General features: G+C 36.9%; 1 protein-coding gene across 1 annotated transcript in view; it reads left to right on the top strand.

The window, feature by feature from the left end:
* Positions 1-17,659: 17,659 nt before the first annotated feature.
* Positions 17,660-21,115, top strand: part of LOC123873279 (transcription factor kayak) — an 88,921-nt gene continuing 85,465 nt past the window's right edge. The window contains exon 1 of the mRNA XM_045918068.1: positions 17,660-18,115. The gene's annotated coding sequence lies outside the window, so the exon portion shown is untranslated. The remainder of the gene's footprint in view (positions 18,116-21,115) is intronic.

Genomic DNA, 21,115 nt, shown 5'->3' with positions numbered 1-21,115 from the left:
CTAACGCCCACATTTTACTGATTAGCAGAATATTTAAATATAACTTATTATAATAGTATTCATTACTTAATGAATGATGTTAGGCTAGCCAACCATGGAAGTGGCGATTATAATTATCATCATCATCATCTCAACCCATCACCGGCCCATTACCACACTACCACAGTCCACAATTATATAGGAAGATACATGGCGGTACTTGGTACACATTAAATTATTGCCGACGCGTCTATAGAAGTCAAAATATTTCTTGTATCGTCTAGAGGTCACACACGAAATTTTATCTGGCAATGGCAGTGGTGCACAGAGCTCTTGGCAGCTGTATTGTCAGTTCTAAGAAATGTTATTTGAAATCGCCCCAGTTTGCAAGCGAAGAAATGCCCTCTTATTTATTGCACTGTAGTTATTTTGGCCCCCAGCAAACTGAATTTTCCTGAGTTATTTCTATATTCCTCAATCCGCACTTGTGCAGCATGGTGGATTATATGACCTAACCCTTCTCAGTCTAAGAGACCTGTGTTTAGCAGGGCTCGGAACCTGGTTAATTTTTTTAACCAGCTCGTCAGAAATGCCATACCTAGGCACATTACAAAAAGATCATTTTCATTTCGATTCGGCTCGAACAGAATCAAAACTGAAACAGTATGTTTCGGTTTTGATCAAAGTCCAAAATAAAACTGTCCCTGCTCGTGTTACTTTTGGTTAGTTACATTTGTTTAAGTAAAGCATAGGTACTTATATTATATAAACCAGCGATCATAACGCTCGCGAATCGATTTGCGAAAATCCTATGTAGTAGGGCTGGCGATGGGTTGGTGATGACTGATGATGATTCCTAAAGAGCTTTGAGTACAAAGCTGAACGACTTTTTAAATTTAGTTTCCGACTATGGGGTGTTTTCAACTACATATTTAGGTATTTATTAAAACCGATCTTCTGTCTTTTCAGTTAGGATTAATATAAATAATATTGAATAGGAAAATTGTTTATATACCTAGGATGTTTTCCGTGAATCATAATAAATATGCATAGTTGAAGTTTACTCATAAGTTTCAATAATAGTCGAAGTCTTGTGTTTAAAATCGTAACTCTTTCGCAGAGTTTTCCTTATGATTAGGCAGATCGAATAAGATGTATAACAAGCAGCGGATTAAAGATGAGGCAAAAATTGCGGTGAGCCCTACATAGGCCTCGTCCCCGGGCCTTGGGTCTAGTGGGGCCTCCACACTTAGAGAAGTACTCAGTAGTCAAATCACAAATCAGAAGATTTTGAATAAAAAAGAGCCAGTTTAACTTAGTTGGAAGCCTCTCGGCATTTTTTTTTTTTAATACACTTGCATGACTCGCTATACCTAGCTATTATACAGCGTCTGGTTAGTGATTTTCAGTTCACTTTTCTTTTCCGAACTTTTTTTGAGAAAGCAAACCTAAGTAAATGACCAAAAATTAAGTCGGGGGCCTCACTCTATAATGCTACGGGCCTTCGATGGGTTCGATTAAGTCATTTCGACGGTCGCGGTCGTCTGGTAAAAAGCGTATGATCAAGAGGGGCATCTGATACCTACCTTTCAAATAATAATGCCGAAGATAAGCAGTAGGCACATAAATTGCGTTGATACCTATCAATTTACGATTATTTATTCTATATAATTTATCTTAAATGTTAGCAGAACAGAACAACTAATCATAGGTTTTACGCACAGCTGCGTAAGTACAAAGTAGAAATTAGTTCCTCGCTAATACGAATTCCTTAGCGACACACCTTTCATTATGAAGTCAGCACTAGGCAGATATTATTATTCGTAGGCACTAGGCCTAGGTCTCTTACATAGAGCACCTACCTTACCTAGGACACGCACATTATTACAATAATTAAGAGGGATTAAATTGAACATGAAGTAGGTACCTATTATGTAGTTAGTAGACCATAGGCCAAACCATCCGAATACCAATCCAGCCAATAGGCTTGATTTATCTAGCTAAGCACTAAAGTTCAACAAATCTTCTGTAAGTAAGTAGCATACCTACATAGAGATAGGCATTGAAGTATTCATTTCCTCAAATCATAGAGACCAGATATTCTGACTAGCGTCCAGGCAACAATATTTAGCCAACTACCCATGACTATCAGCTTGCCCCCGCCTGCCATTCATTTTCTAACATTTTATGTTTATGATCTTATCAAATTCTAGTTTATAGAGACAACGCTTGTTTTTTGCTTTTCAGCTACCAGTAAAGTCTAGAGTTTGTTCTATGCAGTCGGGTTTTTAGGCTTTTTAAATACGTAAGTAATTGGATATTTCAGAAGGTTCTAACTCTAAGGTACCTAGGTGTAAAATATCGGAGTATGAGATCACGAAGCCCTTTAAGTTCCAATAAATGCACTGTTTTCAATATTGAGTAGAGCTGTTGATATTTACCTATCGAGTGGTTAAGAATAATACTTACTAAAATAACTATGCAGTTCCAGGAGGTCTAACATCCTTGAAATAATAAAATGCTAATCGATTTTTACTTCAGAATAAAATGCTGTTCAATGAAGCGTTTGAGAAGATATTTTTTTAATCGAGCCTCTCTAAGCGATAGGTAGCCTATGAAAATTGTTTCACCAAGACTTACCATAATACCGTTCAACATTTAAGCTGATTGAGAATTCTATTAAAGGGTATGAGCTCAGCCGTCGTGGAATACATTAGCGGCGCGTGAACTTTATGCTAAGCTCGACACTTGGTGTGGAACTGTAGACCAATCGTAGGTAGGCTAAGAAAGACTGCATCATTAGGTAGGTAGAGATCAACAAAAAAATCTACTTGAACGTACCTGATAAAAAATACTTGAGTGTAGGTAATTTTGTGGTTAGCTTCATCATCAAACCATCACCGGCTTGCTACTGAGCACGGGTTTCTTCTCAGAATGAGAAGGCTTTAGGCCAGAGTCCACCACGCTAAGCAAGTGCGAATTGGCGTACCTACTTCACACACCTTTGAGATGTGTGCAATGTGCAATTGTTTGCAATTTTCCCAAAAGTTTGCAATTGTGCAATGTGCATTGTAAGGTCTGCAACTCCTGAGGATGCTCCGGTGTCAGGGCAAAATGTGCGTCGAGTGGTTTTGAGTTTTGTGTGGTGCTGCGTGGTAGTGGTGCGTATTGCTTGCTTGGTGGCTGGCTTTTCCTGCATGTTAAGCAATGGGAGGGCGGGCGGTGCATATCGCATGCTGCATGTTGCACCATACAGATTTGTCGGTTCCAGCGGATTATACCAAACTAAGCTTTTAGTTTCTTGTATATCATGGACTTCCGCAAAGTAGGTAACGCCTGCTTCTATAATATAATATTTTAATTTTTAACCGCCTTCAAAAAGGAACTCATTTCAGGAGGATTTCTTAATTCGTCGGAATCTTTTTTTTTTTTAGATTTCCGGTATTGTGGCTACTTGTGAAAATTGTTTTTCTGCTTTGTACCTACCTATTATTTGATCACCCTTGAAAACAAAGCAAGTATCCTTCCAGTGACGATTTAAGGAAGTTGGTACATATATCTCATACATTCGGTGAAATCTACACAATGTCCTGGGGCCTAAGATTTGAAGACATTAACTTACTGAAATACCTATAGGTAGGTTGTACTTGATGATAAGAAGGTATAGGTACTTACTTATTTTAATTGATAAACTATAATATAGATGAATTTTTAAACCCTGTATGATGATTCATTATCTATTAAATCAACAACCGAAACAGGGTGTGAGCCATATTTTATTAGTTACTAGCCGATGCCCGCGACTTCGCCCGCGTGGATTTAGGTTTTTTGAAATCCCGTGGGAACTCTTTGATTTTCCGGGATAAAAAGTAGCCTATGTGCTAATCCAGGATATTATCTATCTCCATTCCAAATTTCAGCCAAATCCGTCCAGAAGTTTTTGCGTGAAGGAGTAACAAACATACACACACACACACACACACACACATACAAACTTTCGCCTTTATAATATTAGTGTGATGTAAGCGTTTAATAATAGCATAAAACGCATAATATTATTATACCTATCGGATACTATTAGATCTATACTTTGCCCAGTCACTTCGGCGGTTAGCGCGCGGCGTCATGGATGACGTTAAAACGTGTAACACCCATGACGTTAAACATCTCTTGGATGAAGGGACGATTGTTACGTTACATCGATATCGATATTTTCATATTCTAATCCTAACAGGTTTATGTAGATCTAAAATGAAGTAGGTACCTACCTATCTAACCGTTGAAAGAACAAAATATTGTTCAGGAAAACTAACAGCTTTGATATTCTAAAATATAATAACTGATCAGTCCCTACTGAGTTCAAAATATAAGTGGTAAGTATCTAATAATAAATAGGAATTAACTACTTAATAAATTTATAAAAAAAAAATATTATACTTAGCTGCTTTTTGTCATATAATTTTCAAGTTTGGTAGTAAAAAATGACCCGATTATTTAGTTTTATCAAAAGCAAGTGTTAGGTATAACAAAACCATAATATTACTTAATGTTTATTCAGAATTAATTTTGTTTTATAATTATGTCGCCATTAAAACGATAAGTGTATAGATATTAAATCTGATAAAGTCAGAGGTTATGAATATTATTTCGAAGATAAACTTGCAGCTCAATAAATAACATTTTTCATTTATTGAAATTATCATGATATTATTCTGATTTGTGACCTTATTGTAACTGTATGATGTGATCGATATATTATCTACGACTAGGTAAGTAGCTTATTTTATTTTCTATGAGATTTTAGATTCATTCATAGCAATTTTAGATTCTATGAGAATTACATCGTATGGTAAATTCTATCTTAGAAAGCATTAGCAATCATAACATCTGCATTTACAACCATCTTGATGCCTCACTGCACAGTGCACATATACCAATGTAGGTGCTCTGTGACACATACTCATAGGAAGTATTACAGGGTACCTATTAAAAACTCTTACGCTACTGTGCAATTTCCACGCATAAATTTATGGACGCTAAAATATTTGGCTAGACTTTAGACGCTTTACGTTAAATCATCGACATAGTAAAACAATGTTGGCATCACTATAACGATCTTAGAATCGAATCACTGTATCAATAATTACGAGGCATTACATCATCGAAGGATTGAGTCACGGTCACAACCTGTTGCCTTGAGCTGAGTCCTGATTGTCCGTGGGCTTGGATCCTTTTAGTCATCACAGATATAAGTTAGGTCATACTTAAGCTCTGGTTTCCTCCAAAAGCAGTGCCATCATGTAGCGGCCGTAATACAGCGGTGAGTGACGTCCCTAGAACGTTGTCTATGTAAACAATATGGCGCGGTTTCCTAGATAACGGTAATTGACACCGTAACGTCAAAAAGCGGTACCGCCATTTGCATGACGGCCGTCTTGTCGGTGCCAAAGTGTCTGTCAACGTTTTTTTCATAGCGGTGAAGGTATTTTCAAGCGTAATATTAATTTGCGTGCCATTTTAAAATATTTAATGTTCAAAATGAGTTTCATCAACTGGACCAGCGAGGATGATGAAATTTTAATTGATTTTGTGCGGGATCATGATGTGCTATATAATGTAAAACATAAAGACTAGACTATTTTCGTCTTCTGATGATTGTTCATCTTCCAAATATACGAGTAACGCTAAATCATGTTCGTCCATTTTCAACCATTGACACGTACTTTGTGGACTGTTCACCGTAATAAAACGGTCAATGTAGTCTCGAACATTCCACATGTTTACGGCCGTCTTTTTGCGGTCATCATATTGCGTCCGTTTAAATCGGCACCGCTGTTGGAGGAAACCAGAGCTTTACCTAAACCTACTAACCGCAATATTGTAAACAATTATTTCGTTTACTAGTGACGTTCACGATCAGAGAGATGCCATATACTAGAGGTGGATACTCAACGAAAATGGCCTCATCTTGACCGAACGAAAGAACTCTCCCACTGTCAAGGGACATAAGTAGAGCTCTCTTATAATAAGTTTACTTTTTCTTTTTACTACCTATTGTTCTTCTTATTGTAACAAATTTTTTTATGCGAATAAAAAAAGAAGTCATGCATTTGTACATTCATAAATTGGCATTGAAGATACTCGTTATAACTCGTAAGTATAGCTATCTTTACTACATAATATTCTAACGCAAAGAGTACCTAATAAAAGCATAAACCAAAGCATTTATCAAACGAAAACCTATGGGGTTTCGGCAAAGCTGAAGGCAGAAGGATTAAGTTTAATTAAGTAATTGGATTGATGCATGAGGTTTGTTGCTCTATGGCCTAAGTAGCTCAATGTCCGTTATGATAAATTGCGACATGTGATGCACTGGCTCATTGCTGCATCATATCTTCCGCTGCAGTATCATTTTATAAATGTAGGATGAATTATGATGCATAGCGCCATCGTACGAGTACGCTCATCTACCGTATCATTTCTTGTAAGTACCTTGTTTATGAATGTAAGCTGGGCTAATCATATTTCACGGCAGTGGCTATTGTTAAAGATATGATCAGTATTATAGGTAGCTACCTCACCACAGTACAACTAGGGGACTTGGCTGGACTGTCTTTTCAATAGCAAAAAAAAACTGATGGATAAAGATATTTTCACCGATTTCCAGTAAAAAACTTTTAAAACGCAGTGATATAAATAATTATAATATGGGTACCTAATGTATTTACGTACTGGATTACGCGTCCCGAACATTTTAACACGTCTGGAGTCTGGACATACTTGTAGGTAGGTACGGTCTACTTACCTATTATGCGAGATGAGCGGCGCGCTTTAAAAAAGAACTGAGTGTGTATTTAAAATACAATAAGATTTCCCCATGTTATTCAAGTCAATATGTTAAGTGATAATCTGTGACTGACCTCAAAAATTTAACTCAAAAACATACATTTTTAATGCAATTTTAATACTTTGATTGTCCTGCTAAAAACGCTCTTGTATATTTTAGTACTAAGTATTTATTGAGTTTTAATAAGATGGCTTATCTTTGTACCTATATACTTACGAGTATCTACTTTTGAAAATACCTACTAATATTATGTTTAAAATTAACACGTCGGCGTCGATTGTACCTAAGTGGCGGTAAATGTTTAAAGTCATCTTTCATTCACTTTTAATGCCAAGGTCTTACCTACTTAAAATCCTGAGTTCTGCGCATAGGTAGGTATAATATGTTTGAAGAGTTTCCTTTACTGAAAAGATTTTTTATTTATGTAACTACCTACCTATCTACCTACTTAGCAACGATTACATGAATAATAAATAGACGCACATTGTACGGACGGACAGAGAGACTGACTATATTATGAGGAGGATGTGAAAAAATAATAAAATGAAAAATTCAAAATGAAAATGAATTTATATCATCATACCTAGTGTCGCCGACTATGACTCTACCACCGCGCCCGGTTTGGAAGGCAGATATCCATACTAATAAATCAAATGGAAGTGTCTGTATGTTTGAACGGGCTAATCTTCGGAATGGCTAAAACTATTTTGACGGAACTTTCACAGAAAAGTATAGGATTAACCAAGGAGTTAACCGACTTTGAAAAATGGAGGAGTTGTGTTTTTAATTTTTATACCTATGTACACGGATATGTTCGTGATTTCAGAACCAATTTGCCGATTTTTTTTTTTATTGATAAAGAAACTTTGCAACATTGTTTCATAAAAAAATTGGATTCCAACTCCTCAATCCTGACCAATCCACGAGCGCGAAGCTGCGGGCATCATCTAGCGCAGAATAAAGGTTTCTTCTTTGAGTAAAACCCTCGCTAACCCGCTAACCCTCTGCGGAATCTCATTCCCGCAACCACTTTCCCCATCGTTAACCCCCTGCTAACCCTCTACGGAATTTCATTCCCGCTACCACTACCTAGAATATAAGTAGGTATACACCTTCAACAGAAGAGTATGCATTGATGTAGAATAGTAGGTAAGTACTTAGGTAATATTATTATCGTAGCATAGACGTGCTCTACCAACATCCCGAGTGATTGCAGTTAATCGGAAGCCTAGGCGTAAAGTTAAAAAAAAGGCTCTGACCAAAGTGCGAGAACAATATCAAATTATGACCAGCTATGAACAATGTACATACCTATCTATTCAATTATTGCTAACATCGAATGTTTGTTCAAGTTTTTTGCGTGTGGGATCATTATAAAGATCTCAATGTTTGGACATATCCACTTTATTAATCAAACGCAACAATGCCACCCGCCTTGAGCAATGCTTGAAGAATTAGCACCTTTTAACCGCGAAGGTTCTACCACCGCGCTGGCTTGTCGGTTGATACGCCTATCTTGTTTGTTTAATTATAATCAATAGCCTGCCAGCGAGCATTTTGTTTGATTTATTCATAACAAGATTTCAACCTTTTTAACGAGTTCCATTAACATTATAAAGTTAGAAAGCATATTTACCGAAATCTGTTACACAGAGGTCGTTAGACAGCTATTTTGAAAGAGATTTCCCTCGCGGCTTTTCCGGCCTGAAAAGGTTGAGGTAATCTATTTAGTGAACTTAGATCCAACTTAGCCCTTAGATCAAGTTTTCAAAAAATTAAAGTTGTAGAACCTACGTGTTGCGCATACATACGAGTACATACTGACTGACAAGCTGTTATGATTTTGTAGTTATACGTGGTTATACCTTGGTTATGCTCGTCCTATTAAGTAGAAAAGAGAATACTCGAAAAGTACCTACCTACATTAACAAATACGACACTACACATTTTTCTTCTCACTCGATGTTTGTTTTCTATCGTGACAGATTCCCGACGTCTCTCAAATCGTTTCTCCGAAATTATTAACAAAGAACCATTTGTCCCGTTCACGACGCAATCGTTAGTCAAAGATGGCGTTTCTCATTAATATTTTCAAGCCCTAAATAATTTTAATGTGTTCCCATTATCATAGGCGCACGTGTTATTCTTTCTCTAGTGAGAAATTCCCCACGTTTAGTTATTAACAGGGCTCTATCCGTCACTCGATTCATACCATTTCATACAATCGTAGTTCCAATTTCATTTGAATATCAAGCAACCAAAGTCCATGAAATTTTGCAGACATATTCTAGAAACTAATATCTGTGTCTGTGGTGTTTTAGATTTTTCTAAAAATATGTAGTTTTAAAATTACAGGGGCTCAAAGATTTGTATGAAAATTTTAAGACCGCGTAACTTTGAAACCGAATATTTTAACAGAAATCTGGAAAACCACAGACATAGATATTAGTTTCTAGAATATGTCTGCAAAATTTCATGGACTTTGGTTGCTTAATATTCAAAGGAAATTGGAACTACGATTGTATGAAATGGTATGAAACGAGTGACGGAGAGGGCCCTCTTAACGATACACTGAACGCCCTCTGTCTACGGCAGATTTACTGTGTAGAACAAAAGAGTAACAAAAGACATCAATTCTGTATGTGACATGTGAACTATGGGGCATACCGGAATGGATAGGTACGGGTTTGTGATGGGATTTGTGTAGATATTAGGTACATTTCGTTCTTTAGTATGATTTTTTACAGTAAAGTTTATAGTAAAATAAAATCCATACTAAAATTTTAAATGCATAAGTAACTGCTACGTTTTCACAGCCCAACAGTTTAACCGAATCTGACGAAATTTGGTACAGGGTTAGGTTTTATCCCGGGGAAGGAGATAGGCTAATTTTTATCCCGGAAAATCAAAGAGTTCCCATGGGATTCCTAAAGATCTATCCGCTTAGCCGATTTGTATGAATTTGGTACCGGGGTAGCTTGCGTCATTGTAATTGTACAGGGACGCAAGCTCCCTCGGTGTCAATAATACATACTTAGACAACTTTACCGCCGGCCTATGAACTTTGGCAGCACTAGAGGAACTGCTATACGTTGTCTGCTTTTCAGGAATTTATTTAGCCACCCCTTGAATAACTCCATGTTTAAATCTAGTAGGACCACTGTCGAACGGGACTCCCTCTTCGACAGCGTTCCCACTGATGTAGAATATTATGATCCCTTCATTTGGTCAGCGTTGTAGACTATGGCCAAAACTCTTCTCACTCTGAGAGGAGACCCGTGCTCTGTAGTGAGCGGGCGATGGGTTGATCATGATGGTTATGATCCCTGGATCTTAACTATTAATTCCGTATACTAAATTCAGTCAGTACATTTTTTTTGTGGTTTGCACAAAAAAAAAAGTCAATCTATTTGAACTTTTCTAATAAGAATTTGTTCCAAAGTTAATTTCGTTAAACTTGCGCAGTAACCCGCGTATACTTGACAGACGGCAGTACATATCACCTATAATATTATTATTAACATACAATTGTACAAGGCTTAAGCGCTCCAATCCAATCAATCATTTCTTTATCAACTAAGCCTCACGATTACAGAGGCGGGTCGGATCCAATTGTCATTGGCATTTAATTTGAAACAACATTTGCGCATTCAATCAAATAAAGATTTCATTGCTATGACAAAAAGTATAATTTTAAAGTTTACAATGTTTTAAAATCCGGAAACCCAGTCTATATTATTCTAGCGTATAAGCGCGGTAGAGATTGTGGAGTGGTAGATTTATAGTGAGCGTATGCCATGCCTTTGTCCCGTCAATATGTCGAGTGTGGGGCTCCTCACTTACATTGCGATGACATAACACCATACTTTTACGGCATACTAGCAGATAACTACGACTTTGTTTGATCCAGTTGCATGAAAGACGGTTAAAGATACCTTCACGGTTTAAGACTTTGAAATTCAATAAAAAAACAGGTGATTAGTCGGGCATACTCCGACTAATCACGAGAGTCTAGTCGTATCGCAGGTCACCTCGCCTGATCCGATATTGTGATTGCTGGCCTCGGTCACCTGCTTCACACTCATTCTAAGCAGGATTTGCCCTCGTAGGGTTTAGGAAAAATCAGAGCTTCGTTCGACCTACCTAATTCAATTTACTTAATTCATAGACCTCGATGTAGGTAGATATTTAATGCTTTTATCTAATTTTCTCCTCCTTTCTTGGGTTAATAATAAGTTTAAATTATCTTAGGTACTTATCGTTTATATTACCTACATTCCATCGTTATAAGATCATATTATCACATAAGGCAGGTACGAGGCTTAGAACGGTACGAACGTACTTAGTTGGTACTTATCTTTCAGAAGCGTTTAATTACAGCTGCCCATGTTTTAAGCATCGTTGAGATTATGGTCCATGAGTTGGTGGTAATCTTTAAGTAGGTGCTACTTGCATTGATAAATTAAACCATTGTGAGCTATGCTTTGATGCCTAGAGTTTCCCTATGGAATCAAATCGGAAATGAGGAGACCAGTAGGATCTAATACCACCACCAAAGTAACGGTTTGCGGAGCTCAAGTGGCAATGGGCAGGGCACATAGTTCGAAAAACCGATAGATGTTGTGGTCCCAACTCTTTAGATGCTAGAATGGCGACTTCCACTGGAAATTACTGTATGGCAGACTCCCTCACTATAGACAGACGACATCAAACGAGTCGCTGATAGCCGCTGCATTCAAGAGCGCAAAACCGTGCCGTGTAGCAGTCTCTACAACAGATCATGTCCAGCAGGAGACGTCTATCGATTGAAGATGATGAAGATAACCTAATATACAAAGTAATTAGGTTTATCACTCTGAATACAAAGTAATGAAGTACCTTTACTAAGCACGGCAATGAGTATATGGCAGCCAGTCTTTGGTGAATTTAGCCAAAAGAGTGCTCCCGAAGACAAACTTTTTTTCATTCTTTATTTATGTATATTGTGTTGTTTGTTGGCATGTATAATGTACAAGCCCAGTTTTTATAAGGTAGTCTTCAAATAAGTGGCCTAAAAGCTCAACTGTTTAGTATCGTTAATTACGAAAGTTCATAGGTTCAAATCCTACCTTTTGCACCAGTGGAACGCGATGATAGTTAAGTGGTTAAAAAGTCGGCTCCCATTTGGGGGATTCGGAGTTCGATCCCAGGCACGTGCATCTAACTTTTCGGAGTTAGGTACGTCGAGTACAAGCGTTTTACTTTCAAGCAACTAGCAACTTGCAATCACTTGCTTTTGAGGTGAAGGAAAATAACTGAGAAAACCTGCACTTTCATGACGATGTTTAATAATGTTTAAAATATTTTTTTTAATAAAGGTCCCCAAATTCAAAATTTAACTAATTATAGGCTCTCTTATAATTTATTATTATAAGAGAGCCTATAATATTAGGTACGTATTTGTGACTACCACCGCCGGTTCGGAAATGGTTCAGAATGAAGATTTTTTCCACCAGTTCGCTGACTTTATCATTGTAGAGATTATTCGAGATGCTATCTCGTTAGCCCAACGTTAGCCAAAGCGACGTTTCCGACGTTTGGACATTGACTTGTTTGCTTAAACCAATCTTAATCAAGGAGTATCTACTTTAGCTGATTATAATTATTAGCTACAAGCATACGCAATCAGGTTGCGAAATAGTTCAACCATAACTTGAGACGTACTTACGTTTTATAGTTTTGGTCAATTTAAATACAAAACGAAAGCTAAATAGAACTTTTAAATATTGGAAAAAACTCAACACTTTCGTTTTTAACCCCCGACCCAAAAAGAGGGGTGTTATAAGTTTGACGTGTGTATCTGTGTGTCTGTGTATCTGTGTATCTGTCTGTGGCATCGTAGCGCCTAAACGAATGAACCGATTTTAATTTACTTTTTTTTGTTTGAAAGGTGGCTTGTATGTCAGTTGTTGAGATTAAAATTCAGGCATGTCAGCTATAAATACCTTAACTTTTTCTATATAATTTTTTGTTGCGTAACTAACACTGTTGCTTACATAACAGACATTCGTCAATCGAGAGGCGCCCACCACTGGGCGCCTCTCGATTGACGAATATGTCTCTTAATTGATAGGTCTCTTGTAGGACCACACGCCACGATCTTGCGCCGCCTGAATCCAGCGGTCCCCTGCCACTCGTCTGCCCATTTAGTAAGAGTCTTCCCCCTTCTTAGGGGCTGCGCTTTCTGGTGCATGGTCGCCATTTTAGCAACTTGAGACCCCAACGGCTATAATGATTTTTCGAATTACCTATGTGACCTGCCCATTGCCACTTCAGCTTCGCAATCCATTAAGTTATGGATCTCCTGTGGATCTCCTCATTTATGATTTGACTAGCCGATGCCCGCGACTTCGCCCGCGCGGATTTAGGTTTTTCGAAATCCTGTGGGAACTCTTTGATTTTCCGGGATAAAAAGTAGCCTATGTGCTAATCCAGGATATTATCTATCTCCATTCTAAATTTCAGCCAAATCCGTCCAGTAGTTTTTGCGTGAGGAGTAACAAACATACACACACACACACACACACACACACACATACAAACTTTCGCCTTTATAATAGTAGTGTGATGTGATATTAGCTGTTATAGCCAAATAAAAGGCTGTAGCTAATGCATTACACAAAATAATTATGTTTTCTTAAATTGAGCTAATTATAAAGACTTGTAAAATGCAAGTAAGAGGTGACCAAAGTGATTGTTGGGCTCTGTTCTTTCTCTATTGGCACAGAACATGGTTAAGTTTAGTTGTGTTAGTCATCTTATTTTTTATTCAAATCTTCAAATCAATTATCTATTCAGATGATTGAGCAGTGATTGAGCATAATCAATTCAAGAATAGACGTAATCTTCAAAATATTCCGAAAAAAAAATAATGATTCGATAATCATTATTAAGTCTGACGTAAGTAACATATTAATATTACGTTCAAGTTGTAACCTTTGTCCTAAATTACGTAGATTTTGTTTGTGGCAAAGCAATCGTCGCTATCCATTCGTATTGGCTGTGCTTCTAAGGAGCTTTTGGCGAGCTTTTTACCAATAACAAAAACACAGGAGACTATTAAAAATATTGAGATAATTCTAATGGAAGTAATTTTGGGTAGTAATTATTCTTAATAGGTTATTTAAGGTATTTAGTATTTTTGATAATGGTTAAAATTTGTGTTGTCCACGCGGACGAAGTCGCGGGAATAAGCTAGTATTACTTATAAACATTTACTTATTTACAAGCCGAAAATCTTATAAGTTTCTTTCATTGCATTGAAGTTAGGTACTTAATCAAAACCCTAATAACCGATTCACGCATGAATCTTGCCGCGGAACGAAACTTCGTCTTAGTCATAACTCATAAGTACGTACAAAAAAAATAAGCTTAAAATAAACGTTTTATTTTTTGCGTAGATATTTTTACGTTTAAACGTTATGTTTTATGCTTATGTCGTGCATAAAACTGTAAGCATCCGAATGATTACTATAAAATCGAAAAAAACGAATTTTTATGATGTAGGACCTACCTGATATACTAAAACAGAAATCTTATAACGTTAGATTTTGAGGGGTCAGTTCAAAGATAGCTTGCGTCCTAAGGACAGAAGTTCAGGAAGGAAAATACAAGTTCCAGCGGGTTTTGAAAAACCCAAGTCCACGGGAACATAGACAACTGCGGCTATAGGATACTTTTTATCCCGGAAAATCAAAGTCCCCAAGGGATTTTAAAAAATCTAAATGTACGCGGACGAAGTGGCTAGTAATGTTTAATTTGGCAGAGTCGATGTTTTTTACAAAATTGCTGTTTTGCCGCGGTGCAAATGCTAAAAGCTTTTTTTCAGGCAAAACGGAGATTTGAATCTTTGAATGAGATTTTTGATCTTTTTAGAGTACGACCTTGAACTACCCTGGCTGTTCAGCGTACAATTGCAGCTATTATGTATTCTTAGCACCATTCAACGCAGGTTTATCTAATCCATTGCCTACCTAGTAGGTACCTACTAATATTATAAATGCAGAACTATGTATGTCTGTCCGTCTGTCTGATAGTTTTTCACGGTCCATTCATAGATACCTAATTACAAAGTTATTTTTTTAATCCCGAGAGATTTTCATGATATTACTGTAACAAATCAAAACACGCTAATGAATGATCATTACATACTTAAATTTTGATTGGAGTACGCTACGATCATTTAGGCACTTTTTACCACATGAGTAAAGTGGGTTTTAACCCCCGACCCAAAAAGAGGGGTGTTATAAGTTTGACGTGTGTATCTGTGTATCTGTCTGTGGCATCGTAGCTCCTAAACTAATGAACCGATTTTAATTTAGTTTTTTTTGTTTGTTTGAAAGGTGGCTTGATCTACAGTGTTCTTGGCTATAGGTAATCCAAGAAAATCGTTCAGCCGTTTGAAAGTTATCACCTCTTTTCTAGTTACAGTAACCTTCACTTGTCGGGGGTGTTATAAATTTTTAATTTACACTTGTTACTTTATAATAAGTCTGTCAAAAAGATAGGTTTGTACCTTTTATCTACTCACCTCTTTATCTATATTTTAGGAATCTGTGATTGAGGCTCTGATAAAATATTATCATGTACTTAATGAATATCTTTAAAAGTGGTGTCATAGTGGAAAGGCCCAAATTTACCACTGCTAATCTATTAAGTATCTATTTGAACATAAAAGTATTAAAGGGATTTTATTCGTTTTATCGAAAGACAGTGCCTATCGGAGGTTTTCATCTATAAGTTTAAAGATTTATAGGAAAAAGTCATATTAGGTACGACGCTCGAACGATGCCGGGGCTAACCATAAGTAGTTTTTTATTTTTATTTACTAGCGCTTGACCACAATCACACCTGATGGATAGTGATGATGTGGCCTTAGATGGGACGCGTTTACCTAGAACGTGCCTATTCACTCTTGTTTTAAAGATACCCGGATTGTAATTGGTGGTACCTAATATTATGATCTATCGGTAGAAGAAATTCGTTTGTAAAACGAAAACCTAATCATTTTCATACTTATTCACGTCTACCCCATTTCTTTCAGAAGTTGAATGACATATATGTACAATGTACATAAATAATTATGATAAAATGTGCAAAAAGCTCTAACAACTAACAATATCAATAAGCTTAATTTGAATACGCACGCACAAAATTATAAATCTGAAGGTTGGTAGGTAAGTATGTCTTTTTGTTAGTTTTTACGCTTTAAGTAATTTACTCATTAACAAGAAAAATAAGTTCACGGATAACTTGGATCCTCGAGAAGGACAGACCTATTTTGTGTCCCGGGATAACTAAATGTTCCTTTGGGATTTTCACAAACCCGAACGAAGTTCCACGCGGACGAAGTTGCAAGCAAAGGATAGTCGTCCATACGAGGCTAAAGATAGATTAGCTGCCCATACGGGATAAAAAAAAACAGTTTCAATGCCATATTAAACTTGAAAACTGCTTGTTTTTCATTAATCTTGGCCCCTGAATTCAATATGCAGGCAAAGGCGCTATCCATCGACTACGTTGTGATTCTTAACATAATATTATAGATACATTATTGTGTATATTCCCCTTTATTACAACCACGTGTATAAGGGATGATTTACGATACACCATCACGAACTTGGCAGGGCGGAAAACTGTCAATAGTTTAGTACCCCGATGGGTCGCGGGCGTGGAAATTACATGTACCTACCTACTAGTTCATGCAAAACAAAAAATCGGCCAAGTGCGAGTCGGGCTCGCACACGAAGAGTTCCGTACCATAGTTCAAGAAATAACATTTAATTTTCTATAATTTTCACGGCGGCCTTTTTGAAATTTTTATTATTTGTTGCTTAGCGGCAATAAAATACACTTTCTGTGATTTCATCTCTATCTACAGTACGTTTACGAGATACAGACAGACGGACGGACGAACGGACTGACGGATGCCCGGACGGACGGACGGACACCGGTGGCTTAGTAATAGCCTTTCGGGTGCGGAACCTAATAACAGATTTCTGAAGGTCCCCCATCCGAGACAAGAAACCAAACCGTGCACGGGTATGGCGACTATGGCCAATATTCTCCTAAAAGACTCCTATTATTCAAGATTTTTTTAGCAAAGAGTCTTATATTCCGTTAAATCACAACTTTAATCATCAGGATTTTGATCAGAAGCGGGATTTTAATCCTTGTTCGTGACTCGCACATTAGTGGAAAATTATGCATCGATACAATGAAGCATTTTTGCATTGGCTATTTTCTTTATCTGTAGGTATTGAATAATGAATAATGTATTCAAATTATTATTAATACCTACTCCATTAAATAATTTTCCTTTATAAAATATCACGACATATTATTATTATTTATTACCGATGAAAAACAAAAAGCATTTCGTTAAAAGTCGTGTTACCAACGACTCTACCTACATTATGTGGAGACTTATCACACGAAAAACGAGTTTTCTTGAAATTCCGAGGAAAAGGTTCTTCAAAGGTCCTATAAGACAATGTGATATGATAATCTAAATTACTTTTCCGATACTTCCTTCGATAACTGGCCATACGATTTGATATCAGTTAAGTTTTATCAAAAAGTTTCAGTTAATCGCTAATTGAACTGTAGGTAATCCGTCAATGTAGTCTTCGCCAATCGGCTTTGTTCATGACGTGATCGCTGTGGGTTACGATTGGTCAAGTATGTCGTGATATCTATTTTTGTCAGAAGCGAGAATGCGCGCGCTGAGCAACGTACACATGTGTGAATTTGTGTAGAGTTTGTGTGTGCGTGCGTGTGTTGTTGAGGCTCGTTCTCTCTGTTTACCGGACGGTTCTGTGGCCGGCGAGCGCCTCGTGTTCACGTGTTTATCGCGAATTCGAGTTTCCCGGCGCCTCCCGACTTCCACTGCCATCCTATGGTGTTTTCCGACAGTTCACTGGTGCTAATTCGTGTAGAGCGTTTATTTACCGAGACTATCATCCATCCTAGATAGATAGATCGTGCGTACCTATTTTCGGTACTCGTAAAAATTATCGGTGTTTTCGGCGGATGCGATGAATAAATTTTGCAAATCGAGTCTGTGTGTCGAAAAGGTTGGAAGCTATGTTTTGATCGCGCGGCGTGTTGTGCCGGGTGCGGATGCGTTCGACGCATTCTCCAAGTCTGTGAAATTGCGACAGTGTTGCCAGCCCTCGAGCCTGAGGGTCTTGGGACTGCGGAATAAGGATCTGGTGCAGATGCTCCACGCGGTGCCTGGCAAATGCTAAGGTGAGTTTAAGGAAGAAAGAAAATTATGTAGAACTTGTAGTCAACTTAGTGGTTAGAGTGCTTGAATCTGTAGAAAGAGTTGCGCATTCAAATCACTGAGACGTATCTTTAAGTTTAAATATGACTTTATACTTAATATGACTTACCTGCTTTTTGGGGAAAATATCATGGAGGAATCTTTGGTAATTTGTTGGCAGTTAAACGGTTGATTGCGTCTCCACTCTCCACTAATTAACCCGCTACCCTGAAAGAGGATCGCGGTTTTATATAGATAGGTAGGTACTTACCCATACCCATATGGTTCTCTACCTGGTATCTTAGCACTAGCCGAAGCCTTCCAAGTCACACTAGGCAAAGAAATAAGAGTGACCTTGTATTTAAGCACCACTTTAAAGTTCAAACCCTTAGCACGTTTTCTTTCCTAATCCGGCTGAATTTACTTAGGTATTTCCGCTTCTGAACTAAGCCTTAGCGAATCTTGTATGGATTGCTACTTGTAACATATGATTAATATTGCTTAGCATTTCATTAGAATATCATACAAGATAGGTAGGAAAATGAATTCAAAGGAAAATGTTTTGCATTGAAAATGTCCTATTAAATTCTAATAGGAATGTGGTCGTCTCTACATTGAAGCATGTTTATTCTAAGTAGGTAGGTAGGTATTATTTTTTAGGTGGGTACCTACTTACTTAATTCTATAATGTTAAGTAGGTGATTTCGTGTTATGATTTTCATGACTTGAATTAGCATTTATTGAGTACAAAATGAAAATTTTTAAGCGTAAATGTAGAGATTTTCATTTCATTTGAAAATGTCTTACAGATTCTAACTGGAATTGGAAATTCAGTTCTAAGTGTAAGTAATAATATAATATTATTCTTTAATGGTTTGTAAGTCTTCATGATATGATTTTCATTACTTTCATAAGCATTACTTAATTACGTGGAACGTAATCTTCAAGCGAAAATGTAGGGAGAGAGATTTTCACTTGAAAATGTGTTACTACTTAGCTACCTAGATTCTAACTAGAATTGAAAATTTACGTACCTGCTTACTTAAATAGCATTTAAAGTATTTTTAACAAATTATATTGCTTTCTCAGGCTTCAAATAAAAGTTTGATGCCGTCTTGTCGTTAAATGAAAGCGTGGTAAATAGGTAGCTAGGTAGGTATTAACCGTACCAATTTACGCATAGTTGACGTAAAAATAACAATGTATGAATGAATGAATACACTTTTACTGTACACCACAAAATTACTTAGGATGTCCAGAGAAAAACCACATAAAAAGCAAAACAAAAATATAGGCAGGTAGGCGGCCTTATCGCGCTACCTACCTAGCGATCCTTTCCAGACAACCAAAACGTGTACATAGTACATGTAACACTCACCTAGCTCATATTATTTACTTTAAAAAATTTTACCTTCAGCACAATAGGTGGGTAGGTACTTAGTTACATAAAATTATTACCTACTAACCTACTAGGTACGTACAACAATCATCTTTATTACATTTCCCATTAAAACCCAACCACTCTGGAAATAATTAACTAACGCTCATTTAGTCGTATCTACATTAGTTAGTACTGGCGTTAGCAACAGTATTTTTTTGGGTTCCGTACCTTAAAAAGAAAATAGGAACCCTTACCTATAAGGGTACCTTACCTTTACCTATAGGGTATTTCCCGTTGACCTAGAATCATGGGCAGGTAGGGTATTTAGCACAAGTAAAGGAATAAATCCGAAAACCGTGAATTTGTGGTTACATCACAAAAAATTAAAATGTGTTTTTAGGTGTTTTATGAAAAAATACATAATTAATTAATTATTAAATCACATGTAGATGGCATTGTCCGTCATTAAGTTGTGTTGCATATAAAACATCTTGTACAATGGTACGGAACCCCTCGTGTTCGAGTCCGACTCGTACTTGACCGATTTTTTAACACATGCTCAACACACATACGTATTTTATAACCCAATGCCTTTTTGTATGATGTAGGAAAATATATTATAATTAATATACTTCACATACCTATAACACTGATGACTAGTATTTTGTGCCACAGTTAGTTATAGGTACGAGCACTTATAGTGGTTAGAGCAAGACTTTAGAAAACTAACCAAAGAAAACTCTTATACCTATGTAACACTGATTAGTAGTAATACTAGAACAAAATTAAACTAAGTAAATCACAAAATAAATAATAATTTATAATAATATATTACTCCTCTTTCTCTACTTGCCAGATAGTCTAATTTTTGGCAATATCAAATTATAGTAGGGTAGGCAGTGCCTTTATGAAGCTTTCATGAAATATATGCCGTTATCAGACCATGAATCTCCCGCTTTTTAACCGACTTCCAAAAAAGGAGGAGGTTCTCAATTCGTCGAGATCTTTTTTTTTTTTTTCTGATTAGATGCTGTAAGCTTTTCTATTACGCGTAGACGAGTCAGTCAGTTGATTAATGTTATCATGCTTTTGTCTAGTATTCCGATTTCCTATTATAAAACTGAACTTTTATTTTCATCTACCGTATGCCCGCGGCTTCGCACGCGTGGATTTCGGTTTTTTTTAAATCTCGTATAGGAACTCTTTGATTTCCGGGATAAAAAGTAGCCTATGTCCTTTCCCGGGATGTATCCCAAGTCTGTACCAAATTTCATTAAAATCGGTTCAACGGTTGGGCCGTGAAAACGTAGCAGACAGACAGACAGATCTAGACAGACAGACACACATTCGCATTCATAATATTAGTATGGAAGATTTCGGTTTGTACACCTAGGACGTACGCATATACTTACGTACCGTACTTCCTTTGTGTGTGTATGTTTATATTTTTTGACCCAGATGCGGATGCCAGTGAAAGTAAAATGTGTATCTTCAATCATTCTTCAGTACTTATTATGCAAGAATATTATCTTCAGATACACTCTGTTGTTTGTTTATATTAGTATCTAAAGCGGTATGTACCTACGAAATAACTGATAAGTCA

This window comes from Maniola jurtina, chromosome 16 (assembly GCF_905333055.1).
Source record: "Maniola jurtina chromosome 16, ilManJurt1.1, whole genome shotgun sequence".
Taxonomy (NCBI): Eukaryota; Metazoa; Arthropoda; class Insecta; order Lepidoptera; family Nymphalidae; genus Maniola; species Maniola jurtina.
This window is presented reverse-complemented; position numbering and strand designations above follow the sequence as displayed.